This window comes from Microtus pennsylvanicus, chromosome 3 (genome assembly GCF_037038515.1).
Source record: "Microtus pennsylvanicus isolate mMicPen1 chromosome 3, mMicPen1.hap1, whole genome shotgun sequence".
In the NCBI taxonomy this organism is placed as follows: domain Eukaryota; kingdom Metazoa; phylum Chordata; class Mammalia; order Rodentia; family Cricetidae; genus Microtus; species Microtus pennsylvanicus.
The window spans coordinates 44,148,835-44,163,150 of record NC_134581.1 but is presented as its reverse complement, the minus strand read 5'-3'; positions in this window follow the sequence as shown (position 1 = coordinate 44,163,150).

Here is a 14,316-nt window from a genome sequence, read left to right as displayed (position 1 = left end):
AACTTGCTCCATTTCACAGTGTTTCCTTGAGGCTCATTTGTCTTAAAGAATATCATGTCCTAAAGTTCCTTTCTTTCTTTGCACATAGCATATCAACTGCAAAATTATCATCGCTGCTCCTTTCCTTATGTCAGGTCATTCTGCCAGTCTTGTACTTAGCTAATGTCTCATTGTGCATTCAAGTCTGAACATGTATTATTTTTTTCTTTGGAACATTTCAAGATTTATTTCTTAAAATTGTTGTCATAATAGAGACTTTTTAAAATGTATGGCCGCATTCACTTCCATGGCTTTTTTCGTACTTGGCACCATCTGATTCATAAATATCAAAGTTTTTTTTTTCATTTGCCCTTGACTTCATCAGATTATAAATCAGTTTTTTTCAAAAGTAAATTCATTAACACATAAGGAATAGAGAAACATCGATCACTCGGGTGCTCACCCTTTCACTGGGAAAATGAATCCCATCATTATGCTGAGTCTAATTGTGCCACTTCCTTATCTCATTCTTGCAGAACAAAATGAAACCATGAAACTTGATGTGTATTACTTTTCTTCTTTTCCTTTGCTTGCCATCTGCTCATTTGTACTCATCCTATAGTTATTAACTTGAGTCATAGGTAAAGTTGGTTTTTTGTTATAAGTATCTACCATGTATTGTTTAGTCTACAAATCCTCTTAGTGGATGGCCAGAACACAATACAGTAAGGCAGGCTGTCCTCCAGCTGTGAACATGTGTGTGCTCATGTAACAAGGGCCCTTATCTAGTAGGTATCTAGTGAAGTTTATTCTCTGGCATGAACAACAAATTGAATGGTCAGGAAATAAAGACCAGGATGCAGAGAAAAGAAAAATAATAGCTGTATGTTTGGGTTGGGAGAAGGCTAAGATTGAAAATCAACTGAACAAACAGTATTTGGGGTATTTTATAAGACTTCTGGGTCCTCCTCTTCCCTCTATTGAATATGACTAGATACCCATTCCTATGCCTTTTTTTCCATTTCTCATCCCGGAAGCTACTGGGAACAAGAAGTGGCCATTTCAAAGAGCATGCCCTCGCTTTAATTCTGTTTCACTCGGTGTTTTAGATTTCATCACAAAACGCTGGCATATGGACATGTGCTTTAGATGACGGCGCCCAGCTATGCCATGCTGTCATAGGTTAAAAGTCATGGAGCACCTTGTATTGTATCTCAAGTGCTAAAGGTCAGGAGGCATAGCCCACAACTCAGATTGCTTATATCCGGAAGTTGTTGGAACTTCTTGTAGAGTCCCCAGATTACACCTCAAACATGTTCTCTATATATATGACTGATAGGCACCAAAATTGACACACAAAAAGGCATGGTACTGTACAAATACACTATTTTTGGAATAGGTAATATGAAGAAGACAAATTGAATTCAAATATACTTACATATTCTATTTAAAACTTGACACTATACCATTAGAAAAAAAAAGAAAGCACTTGCTTAACTTAATACTCTACAAGGACTCTCAGCAGTTATGGGTGTGTGTTGATTTTCAGAAGATTTTAGATTTTACCTATGCACGTGGACAAAACTACTAATGCTGACTTCCGAAAATCTGAATAATTTATTATTACAGAATTGAAGAGACTAGCAACTCTAAGTACACATTTGAGAATATAATATTCCAAAGCCATATGCAATGTTCTATCTACTAAGTGATTTGAAGTATATTATTTAGAGATTTTACATGAATTTAAAGTTGAACTGATGTGGAAGTGTCATATATCAATCTGTTGATTTCATTGGTTAAGCAATAAAGAAACTGGTTGGCCCCGATAGGTTAAAACATAGGTGGGAGGAGTAAACAGAGCAGAATGCTGGGAGGAAGAGGAAGTGAGCTGAGAGACGCCATGCTCCCCGCTCCCGGGCAGACACACGCAATGAAGCTCCAACCCAGGATGAACGTAGGCTAGAATCTCCCTGGTAAGCCATCTCGTGGGCTACACAAATTATTAGAAATGGGCTAGTCCAGGTGCGAGAGTTAGCCTAGAAGAGGATAGATATAATGGGCCAAGCAGTGTTTAAAAGAATACAATTTGTGTGTTGTTATTTCGGGGCATAAGATAGCCAGGCGGCCGGGGTGCCGGGGACGCAGCCCCGCCGCTCATATTACTACGTTGAACTTATTTCTGAATATTTCTAAATTATTTTAAATCATTAATTATATAATGCGAAGAGCAAATTTTCATTTTTAAAAAGAATTATTAATGTTTTAATTCTTGAGAACAATTTTTATTTGAGAAAAATGTTAAATTAATATTTTTATTTATTTGAGAATTTCATACTTTAGTACAAATATTTGGATCATCCCCACACCATGCTTTTCTACTTCCAACTCTTTCTTCTGTGTTAACCCCACCATGGTTCTAAAGTCATGAACTCTTCTGTAATTTTGTTGACTGCTAATAGCTTTTCAATTAGTGGTAGAACCTTGACAGATGTTCATCCTTTTTTGTTTGGGGCATGCCAAATATTATGAGCATGGCAGGTCTTGGGCAGGCATTCATATCCTTGAGAGTTCATAGGTTGGTTGGGGTGGGGGAAGGGCATTGTTAGCCCTTTCCTTACAGTTCCCTCTCACCCCATCAAGGTCTCTTTTGGTCTACCAGGCCAGGTGTGTGTGAGCAGCAGCAAATTCCTTGCAGTTTCTGCTATTCTTTCCTAGGTAGCCTTATTTAAGCAGCTGGCAGAAAGTCTTTGTGAGAGGACTTCCAGCTGGGCTCTCTAATTCACAGCTTTCTTGTCTGCTTTCTTTTTCTTGATGCTGTGAGAAAATACCTAACAGAATCAATTGAAGGGAAAAGGGAGTTATTTTGAGAAGGGATAGGGTTCAAGGTAACAGGTAGGATGGTGGCAGGAATGTCAGGCAATTGAGCATGCTGCATCCATAGTTAAACAGAAAGAGCTAAGCAACCACTTTAGAACATTCTTATATAAATGTACATAGGAAATCATTACTAAAGGAAAATACTAGAGACAAGAGGGGCTAGGGAAATGGTTCAGTAGATGAAGCACTTGCTTCATGATCAGGAATTTAGCTGTACAGTATTGTAATAAAAATCCCGCTTACATACTAAGAGACTGGAACTTGTGCTGGACCTCATAGCCAGAGGCAATACTCTGCCATGAGTTCACTCTGATATCTTAGTGTACTTAGCCTGTCTAACTTCCCTTTAAGAGAGAACGATGGAGCCACCATCCTTAGTTGCCTTGAATTTCCTATGTAATCAATGTTTATAACCCCAACCAATACATAGCTACAATCTTCATTCATCTACCCATGAGTAACACATGCGTACTATGATAATCATTTGCTGGAAACAGAAAATAGGCTTAAAACCGTGTTGTGAATGAATAATCACCATACATGATGAAAGCAACATGTGGGTATTTTTTGATAAAGACCAGCATTTGTTACCTGTGTCTGTTAGGGTAAGAAGAAGCCAGTAACTGAATCCCTTAAAAAAAAATCTGTCAAAGATATCTGTGAAATACTCTCATTCCTTCCCCCATGAGATCCTTCCTTGGCTCTCAGCAAAGTGAGAACAAAAGCTCCAGTTACCCCCAGATAAGAGAACATACATAGATACAGGGACAGATTCACAAAGCAGTCTGCAGACAGGTACATATTGAACTTACAACAGGCAGGCAGGAATGAGGAAAGAATCAGCAAGCATCCTGCAGCAGAGAATTTGAACCAGGACTACTCTGGGTGAAATGACACTGTGGGGAAGCACTTGGATTTCTTTTCTTAAGGTGACACCAACACACTATGGGTGACTCCGCCTTCATTCTTCATGCACACAAACAGACTGCACAGAGAGCCAGGTATTGCATTCGCATCTGCAACCGTACTTCATGGAGGTAAAGGAATAAATCCAAGGATCCCTGGGACTCCCTGGCCAGCTGGTCTGCCCCAAACAGTGGCCTCTAGGTTCAGGGAGAGAACTTGCCTCAAGAAATAAGATGGATCCGTGCTCCCCTATCCAACCGTCCTTTATCCCGATCCTCCTGTTTCCCCAAGTCCCCCCTCCTTCCCTTCTACCTTTTCTCTCCCCATCTTCCCTTACCCCCTTCCCACCCCACCCCCAAGATCCCACTTTTCTCCCCGGCAATTTTGTCTACTTCCCTTATCCAAGAGGATAACGATATGTTTTTCCTTGTGTTCACCTTCTTACTTAGCTTCTTTAGGTTCGCCAATTGTAGACTCCGTGACCCCTATTTATGGCTAGAAACCAATTGTGAGTGAGTACATCCCATGTTCATCTTTTTGGGTCTGGGATACCTCACTCAGGATAGTGTTTTCTATTTCCATCCATTTGCATGCAAAATTCGAGAAGTCATTGTTTTTTACCGCAGCATAGTACTCTAATGTGTAGATATTCCATACTTTCTTCATCCATTCTTCCATTGAAGGGCATCTAGGTTGTTTCCAGGTTCTGGCTATTACAAATAATACTGCTATGAACATAGTTGAACAAATGCTTTTGACATATGATAGAGCATCTCTTGGGTAAATTCCCAAGAGTGGTATTGCTGGATCCAGGGGTAGGTTGATCCCGAATTTCCTGAGAAACCGAAACACTGACTTCCACAGTGGTTGCACAAGATTGCATTCCCACCAGCAATGGATGAGTGTACCCCTTATTCCACAGCCTCTCCAGCAAAGGCTATCCTTGGTGTTTTTGACTTTAGCCATTCTGACAGGTGTAAGATGATATCTCAAAGTTGTTTTGATTTGCATTTCCCTGATTGCTAAGGAGATTGAGCACGACCTTAAGTGTCTTTTGGCCATTTGAACTTCTTCTGTTGAGAATTCTCTGTTCAGTTCAGTGCCCCATTTTTTAATTGGGTTAATTAGCCTTTTAAAGTCTAGTTTCTTGAGTTCTCTATATATTTTGGAGATCAGACCTTTGTCTGTTGTGGGGTTGGTGGGACCCACTTTAGGGTGGGCAGGAGAATTGACCCTAGAGGGGCTCCCAGGTGCCCAAGCTGAGGTCCCCAGTTAGTTCCTTGGGCAGCTGAGGATAGGGAACCTGAAATGACCCCATCCTAGCGCAATACTGACGAATATCTTGCATATCATCCTAGAACTTTCATCTGGTGATGGATGGAGATAGAGACAGAGACCCACACTGGAGCAATGGACTGAGCTCCCAAGGTCCCAATGAGGAGCAGAAGGAGGGAGAACATGAGCAAAGAAGTCGGGACCATGAGGGGTGCACCCACCCACTGAGACAGTGGAGCTGATCTACTGGGAGCTCACCAAGGCCAGCTGGACTATTACCAAAAAAAGCATGGGATAAAATTGAACTCTCTGATCATGACGAACAATGAGGGCTGATGAGACGCCAAGGACAATGGCACGCAGTTTTGATCCTATGCAATCTGCTGGCTTGGTGGGAGCCTAGCCAGTTTGGATGTTCACCTTCCTAGATATGGACAGAGGGGGGAGGACCTAGGACTTACCACAGGGCAGGGAACCCTGACTGCTCTTTGGACTGGAGAGGGAGGGGGAGAGGAGTGGGGGGAAGGGGAGAGGGGTGGGAGGAGGGGGAGAAGAGTGGGAGGAGGGGGAGAAGAGTGGGAGGAGGGGGAGGGAAAGGGGAGGCTGGGAGGAGGTGGAAATTTGTTTTTTTTTTCTTTATTCTTCTTTTATCAATAAAAAAAATTTAAAAAAAAAAGTTAATACACCAGAAAAAAAAAAGAAATAAGATGGAGAGTTCTAGGCGAAGGTATCTAACATAGATCTCAGCTTTCTTCACAAACATGCATGTGTGGGCTAGCACACTCTCTCTCACACACACACACACACACACACACACACACACACACACACACACACATATGTTACACTAGCCTTAGGTTGTTGAAACTTTGAATCCCATCTGTTTATCTAGTCATACTAGAAATGTCAAAATTATCTTTTCCATATCCTGGAACTTAAATCAATGTGTGAATTCTAAGCTCCATCTCTAACTCTGGGTAATGACCTTCATTCAGAGTGGCCCCAAAGTAGACGCGAAGAATCATCATTGTTTTCATGAAGGAATGCACTTTTATTTCCCAGGAACTTCAGCTCAGTGCAGACCCTTCCATCTGCTCCTACTGAAAAGCACTGTGGAGATTGTCAAACAGCAGGCCCACCTTTCAGAATTAGGACTTAGGAAAACATAAGTTTTTTCCTTATCCCAATTTTGAATATTGATCAAAGCCAACACACTTTCCCTGGATTGCTGGATCTTTTTGCTCTTTCTCTGAAGTCTTCCTTACCATCTGCCATGTGCCTGTAGCTGAACACTCTGGATCCTAACTCAAACAACATGGCATTCTTTAACATCTCTTTCCCTTTTCCTGGCAACTGTCAAGATTTACAGCTTGCTGCTCTATTATTTTTCTCTCAAATTTTAGTAAAATTGCCCTCAAGCTCCACCCAGTCTATTTCTAAATTCTGTTATTAAAAACACTAAGGAACCCAAAGATTCCACAGTATCATGGACACTGTACATACACACACACACACACACACACACACACACACACACACACACGATTAAGATTTAAAGAATTGATTTTTAAAATCTATTACTACTATTTAAAAAATATAACAATGGTGTTTATATTAAACTTTGTATAAGGGCATATTCTATTGTGTGAGCTAGAAGAGGTAACAATGGAAAAATCTGGTTAATTCAATACAACAAACATATAGGGTTTCCTTTAAAAAGATCATTATTTTAAAATTCAGCACAAAAAGCCTCATGTAGAGTGTTTTTCACTCATAGTTTTTAGGAAAAGGTATATTTAAATTACAATGGTTGTTTTTATGAAGTTTTTTTTGCCATTATGATCTATCAACTTATGCTATCAAAATGGCATTGCATGTCCTAGAATTCCTACAATGGTCCACTGACCTAAGTCTAAGTTACCTATTCCCTTTTCTTAGAGGGACATGAAAAAAATTATTCTAATAAGAAGCCAAACTCTAAACAAAATTTGACATAATAGGATCTGAACAATAGAAATCTGTCTTAAGACACTAGACGATTTCTTAGTCCTTTAAAATGTGCAAACATTTTTAAATTTCTGAAGAAAAAATAATGTATGCAAACATAACAGAATGATGTCCTCCATGAACTTTTTATTCTGTATACCATGGAATTGTATATATCATGACGGGTATGAAAGAATAGAGATAAGCTGAGAAAATCTAAAGAACTAACATCCTGAGCAGAGATAAAATGGTAGCTAAGGGCATGAGCAGTGAGGTTTGAAAAACTTCTACTTGTTCTTTCTATTCAGTGAGCAAAGGGTGTTACAGAGCCTCTAGATTCTATAGGGCTCTAGTTTTTCCACTGCAGAAATCATCAACAAATCAAGAGCCAAAACAATATCAATATTTATTTTTAAAAACCCAGCTGTTAATAATTCAGGCAGTTTGAACATGACTGATCAATGTAATCAAGAAGTTATGTGTCAGCCAATGCTGGCGACACCATGACATAGTCCTTACTGATTTCTTTCATAGAAGACCTGCAAAATTCACTTTTCTTTACAGCAGAGTAAAATTGCCCTGTGTAAACATATCAGATTGCACTGCTCATTCTTCTGTTTATCTAGGTTGATTCCAGTTGCTTTGATTGCCGCAGCACAAACAGGGGCACATGTTTCTCTGTTGTATGATATAAAGCCCTTTGCAATTCTATGTGCATGAGTATGGTGTGTCTCTTGGTTCTGTTTTTAATGTTTTCCAGGAGACGTCATATTAATTTCCATAATGGCTGCAATCCCATCAAGATTAGTGGTTTACAATCCCATCAAGACTTTGCTTGATGACGGCAATTATGATTCTATCTTACAATAGTTTTAATTTGCATTTCTCTGATGGATCACAATTTTGGACACTTTTAAAACTGTGAATTGGTCATTTATTTTTTTTAAAAAAAATGCAATTAGATTATAAGCCCATCTATTGATTGGAAGTTCTTTTTATTTTAGTGTTTAGTTGTGCTGGTTAGTTTTGTCAAAATTATACAAACTAGGGTCACCTTGGAAGAGGGATCCCAATTGCCAAATTGCTTCCATAAGATCAGCTGATAAACAAGTCTGTTGTGATATTTTCTTGAGTAATATTGCTGTGAGAGGGCCTAACCTACTTTGGGCAGTGTCATCTTTGTGGGGAGGGGATATAAAAAGCAACCAATGGAGAACAAGTTATTAAGTGGTGTGTACCTTTATGGCCTTTGTTTCAATTTCTGCAGCTGGGTTCCTGATTTTTAGTTCCTACCATAGCTTCCCCAGATAACAGAATGCAACATGAATGTATAAGGCAAATTAATTTTTTTAGTTCCATGTATGTTCTAGATATTAACCCTTGAAGGTTGTCTTTTTGTTGTATAGGTCGTTCATTCTGCTTTCATTTGTTGTACAGAAACTTTTTAATTTCTTGTAATTCCTTCCATTTGTCAATTTTTAATGCTGTTTCCTGAATGATTGTGAATCTACATGTCACAAATTTCTTTCCCTATTTCTATTTGACCTGAATAACCCTTATTTCTTCAGCAAGTTTTAAATATAACTTTACTTTTCCTTCAGTTATTTACTTTCACAAACTTTGGGAACTCTGTTTAGGGAAGAATCCAAAACTTTGGATTCTTTAGATCTGGAGGCTGCAGTTAGAACCACAGGGCCAGGGTGACCAATAGGTTCAATTAAGTATAAAGACCACTAAACCTGACAAATAAGAACTCCTGTGCCTTGCTGAACTTTAGGACCACTGGTCTCTCAGAGAATTCTTATCCCACTTGAGCCAAAGCAAGTGACCTTCACTATCCTGTGGGATTTCTGGGGTATAAAAGCTGGTCCTGTGGTGATCTTTTGTCTTGCCTGAGCGAGAGACCTGGTACATGGTGCTCTATTACTTTTTGATATGAGAAAATATAGCCACAACCTTTCTTCTCATGATTTCTTGGGTTATTCTAGAATTTGTGATCTCATTTTTATTTTACTCTGGGAAATTTAAATTTTCCACCTCTATTGCTCCTTTAAAATTAAACTGATCATTCAAAATTAAGTTGCTCAGTATTCAAATACTTGTATGTTATTCAATGTTGAGTTCTAGTTTATTTTCTTGTGATCTAACAGGATTACTTGATGACTATTAACAGTTGTCAACCTGACTACATATGGGATTAATAAAGATCAAACCAATGTGGGATTTCTACTTAATTTAAAGTGAGAAGATCTTCTTTTAATCCAAAATCCTTAAGGTAGGAAGACATACTTTTAATCTAGATTTAATCAGGGCCCAATCTTCTGCTGGAACCCTATAAAATGAGTTGGGACAAGGAAGCTTTTGCATTTTGCCTGCTTCCTCTTGTCTTGCTAGCAAGTCTTTTCTTTTGCTGGCATTAGAGGCTACTTCTTTGGGATTCCAGCATGTCCTGAAAATCCAGCTGAGACAGACAGACTTATATACTGAGCAACTACTGGATTCTTGGATTTTCTGTTTATAGCCAGTCATTACTGAATTAGCTGGTCCACAGCCTGTAAGTCATTTTAATAAATCTCCTTTCTACACATGCATAGAGAAATTCATTTATAAGTTCTGTTACTCTAGAAACCCTGATTAATACAGATTTGGGTACCAGAAGTGGTTCTAGATCAACAAGGATGAATCCTTTAAGTATTTTAGAATAGGTTTGTCAATTTGCTAATACCTACAGTTAAGAAGGCCCTCACGTTGTTGAAGCCTCTCCTGGTAGCTTGGAAAGTACTGAAAGCCCACGGTATAAACCCCATTACAAATTTAAGGAAATAAATGCATTCGATTATCCTGATTCACCAATTGTGGGCAGCATCAGCTTTGTTTACTCTGTGTGCAAAACTTTTTATAGTTTGTGGGAAAATAAGATAAGGATGAGGCTCATTGGTTGCTTTTAGCATTTCTGGGTTAACTGACAAAGGAAAGGAATGAGCAACATAATAAAATTAACCAGTTTCTAGCACTTCAGAATATAGTGAAGGACAACACTGTACTTAATGATAAAATTGACCGGCTCCAGATACACAATATATAAGAAATTGGGGATATATATGATATTGGGCCCAAGCAGGTCCTGAAGGCACAAACAAGTTACCCAAATTCCTAAGGTTTTTACTACTGTCACAATGCTGTCTGTTGCCAAACATTCACCTACAGCCTCATGGGGTGCTCCCTGTGATCGGCTGACTGAGAAAGAGATTATTAGGGCCTGATTTATTGATAGTTCTGCACATTTTGCAGGCACCATCAGTGCAGAAGTGGTCTCCTGTAGCATTACAATCCCCTTCGTAGACAACCTTGAATGGCACCAGCGAAGGGAAATCTTTGCAGTGGGCCGAACTTTGGGCAACACATATTGTCACACATTTTGTTTGGAAGAAGAAATGGGCAGATGTGTAATCATTCATTGATCCATGGGCTGTAAACCAGTGGATTGACTGAATGGTCAGAGTCTTGGAAAGGGCATGATTGGGAAATTGGTGAGAAAGACATCTGGGGAAGAAGAATGTGACTAGATCTCTCCTAAGGGGTGAAGGTTGTGAGGATACTTGTGTCCCATGTAAATGCTCATCAAAAGGTGACTTCAGTAGAAAAATAGTTTAAGAATCAAGTAGATAGGGTATCATGTACTTTGAACAGTCAGCCTCTCTCCCCACCCACACCAATCATTACCCAATGGGCCCATGATCTAAACTTTTGTGGTGCCAGAAATGTTAGTTATAGATGGGATCAACAAAATGGACTTCCACTCATCAAAGCTGACCTGGCTACAGCTGCTGCCAAATGCCTGATCTGTCAACACCAGAGACCAGCACTAAGTCCTAGATACTGCACCATTTGCCAGGGTGACCAGCCAGTCACGTATTCACCTATACCTCATAGGGTCTTCCCTGTGATCAAGTTGATTGCATTGAACCACTTCCTCCATGAGGCAAAGTGTTGTTCTTACAGAAGCAGGTATTAATTTTGGTCATGGATTTTCCTTTCCTTCACATGATGTTTCTAACCCAAACCAGCATCTATGGGTTTGTAGAATCCAACAACATGTTATTTCACACAGTATTATTTCTGACTGGGAAATTCCATGTCATTAGATAAGGCTTTCTTATTCAATTCACAGCCAGAGAAGTGTGACAGTGGGCCCACACTCATGAAATTCACTTGTCTTACTGGGAATGTTACAGTTCTGAAGGGAAAGATAGCCTGGCTTGTCAGTAAGTTAGGCAATACCTGAAGGTGGGGTGCTGTCTGTAATAGTCTCTCTACAGGATGTAGCAATCTTGCTCTTATCCAAGAGAGAGCTGGTATAGCTGAGCTCTGCTTTATTCCCCAAAGGGAACATCCTAGCAGAAATATTGGTTTCTTCTGCTCTGATCAGTTCTGGCCCAAGATGTTACTTCTGCTTCACTCCGCTAAAGGGGAAATGTACCAATCTCCTTTTTGTGTTCCACTCCCAAGGGAATTTCCCAGCAGATGCAACTTTTTCTGCTGTTTTTCTGTGCTCAGCTCCCTTAAGGGGGATTTCTCACTAAAGGTTCTGCTCCGTGCTAACAAAAGTTCTTCAACCAAAATTCTTTTAGGAAAAAGCCAGGAGGAGTGGAGGGAGGGGATAGTGTATATTGTATGAAAGAATAATAATAAAATAGTTAAAAATGAAAAAAGCTGAAGGTTAGAGATGAGTCAGATTTTTTCAGATAAAACAAGTAGTAAATGGGATAGATGAGCGCAAAAGTTAAGGTTTAAATCCTGTTGCATTTCTACTGATAAGAGTCAATAGACCTTGAAATCAGGTATCTCACACAGCCAGAGAAGCCTGCACGATGCCATGCAATGATGGGGAGGGACTGCCTTTCGTTAACCTCTCAGGTGCCTCGTGTGCTGCCCTAGTTCCATGTTGACAAAATTGCTAGAAAACAATGCACAGGGAGTAGTAAGGGCAGTTTCTTCCTTTCAGAGGCATTTTTATTTGTATCTATTTTTGTTTGTTCTAAGGACACATTTTAAATTCTTAAATTTAAATTTAAATTAAATTTAAAATAAGGACACATTTTAAATTTAGGAGGTATGGGTTAATAGTATTCAATTTTTGTGTTTAAATAACAGTTTGCATTAAAATTCTCCATTAGCATGATAAATTATCAGTTTAAATAACTAAAAGGAAAAAAGAGATTAATCTTCATGTAAATTATTATCTGGTGTTACACCAGCTTTGGAGGGAGAACATCTTTGTAAATCGCTAAATTTTACTACAATTCTCACTAGAAAATACCTGTTTTCCCCAATTTTCAGGCCATTGAAGGTTCCCCAGAAGACACAAAACATCAGAAGCTTACCATTTGAAATCCATTTTTTTTAACTGTTAAGAGGTTTTTTTTTAATTTTGTTAAATATAAGTTCACTCAGAACTGCTATAAAATACTAACAATATCAACAGCGTTTTGGACTGTGAGAACTTGAATCCACTCTCTTCCCTACTTTTAGACTTTCCTTGACTTAGTCACCAAACCCAGATGTTAATCTTGGTTTATATCAAAATATAAAATTTTCTGATTTTTAGTATTTGTAATAAAATTTTTATATTGGAAATGAAACCCAAACAATCTAACTATCAAATTTTTCCAGAATGAGTTTTCAGTTGTTTGGCACTAAGTATTTCATTTCATGAGGACTCCAAATTAAAATATCAGGATGTTGGGTTATACTGTGTGAAATGAAGTAGAGGCAATGGAAGTTTAGTGCTATTTAGGATTGACACCGGATGCTCAGAAATTTCTCTCCCTGCAGCATAGGAGTTATGCTAGTTATGGTGAGAACCCAGACTGCAGCCCTGTGCTCTGGCTGCCTTCCAAACCTTGGGTTCAGTTATGATGGCTGTCCACTGAAGAAGAGTTTCCTTCTCGAAAACCAAAGTGCCACTTATACACAGAGAGAATTGAATATATCAAATGGATTATCAACAGAGTGCCTAGGTCAGTGTTTGAAACATAGTAAATATTAAATAAAAATCAACTTTTGTTTCTACATACTCCTTTGACACCTCTCAGCCTTTGCTCCATCCATTATCCTCTGGAACCTATGGACTGTACACCATGGCTCGACTCCCTCTCCAGGAGCTGCTTGTGTCTTATCTATAGGAGTAGAACAGTCACCTTCAAGTATTATCTATATCCAGCAGCTGTAGTAGTCAGACCCCTTTCAAGGTAGCATGCATCCATGAAAGACCAGTCCAAGCACATAGGCCAAGCCCACTCTACTTCCCCAAAGCTTCCCTGAGGCTGTCTTTAAGCTTGAATCACAAGTTCTGCTTTGTGTTATTTTTTTTTTTACTTTTTCAGAAAATAAATTATTCTTTAAAAATATAAAATATTTTAAATATATTGGTTTTTTAAAAAAAGTTTTAGATATATCCTTTGAAAATTGTAAGTATTTTATTATCATATCATAAAGTCTTCTTCTAGCTCCCCCAAGGTCTTCTTAAATGTCTCCTTCCCAACTTCATGTCCTCATCTTTTAATTTTTATTAATAATCCAATTAGTGACAGGTATTTTTCAGTTAAACTCCAGCTCAGTTAGGTCTCCAGAGAACTCAGCTTGCAATCTGGCTCCACTCTGCTTTCGTGAGTCTGTGATCAGTATTCAGAGCAATGAAAGACGCCTGCTCAACTCTGTTATTTTCCGTCCCCTTCCTGAGTGTACAATTCAGCGCTGCAGCATTTACCTGGCCTGCATGAGACTCTGTGGGGCCTTTTAAGGCCTAGGCATGAGGCCCAGTGTAACTTCCTGAGCCTAGCTGGAGTTTGGAGACCAGTCTTTGGCCATGACTTCCGCATATGAGTGACTCAGCACAGCCTGACTTAAACCTGACCGGCCACTGCTAACGTGGCAGAATATTGTTGGCCTTATTCCTTACTCTGCCTCAACCTATCCTAAGGTTCCTACCCTCATCACAACCTATATAAGTCCTGCCTAATACAATTAAAGGAGATCCTGCTTTGACAGACTCCTGACTTAGTGTGTGTTTCTCCCCGGTGGCCAGGGGAGGTCTGAGCTGTCAACTCTCACCTTCTAGCAGGTCTGGCTCTATCCCTGCCTTTTCTGCCAGAGAAACCAGCAAGCCTCTGACTTTTGATCCTTAATATACAAATGGCTAAATCATAGAACATTTTAAAGACAAACATTCTGAAAACCAAATTAACTTCACTGTTAGATTTTGGTCAGAATTTTATTGAGTCTTTAAAA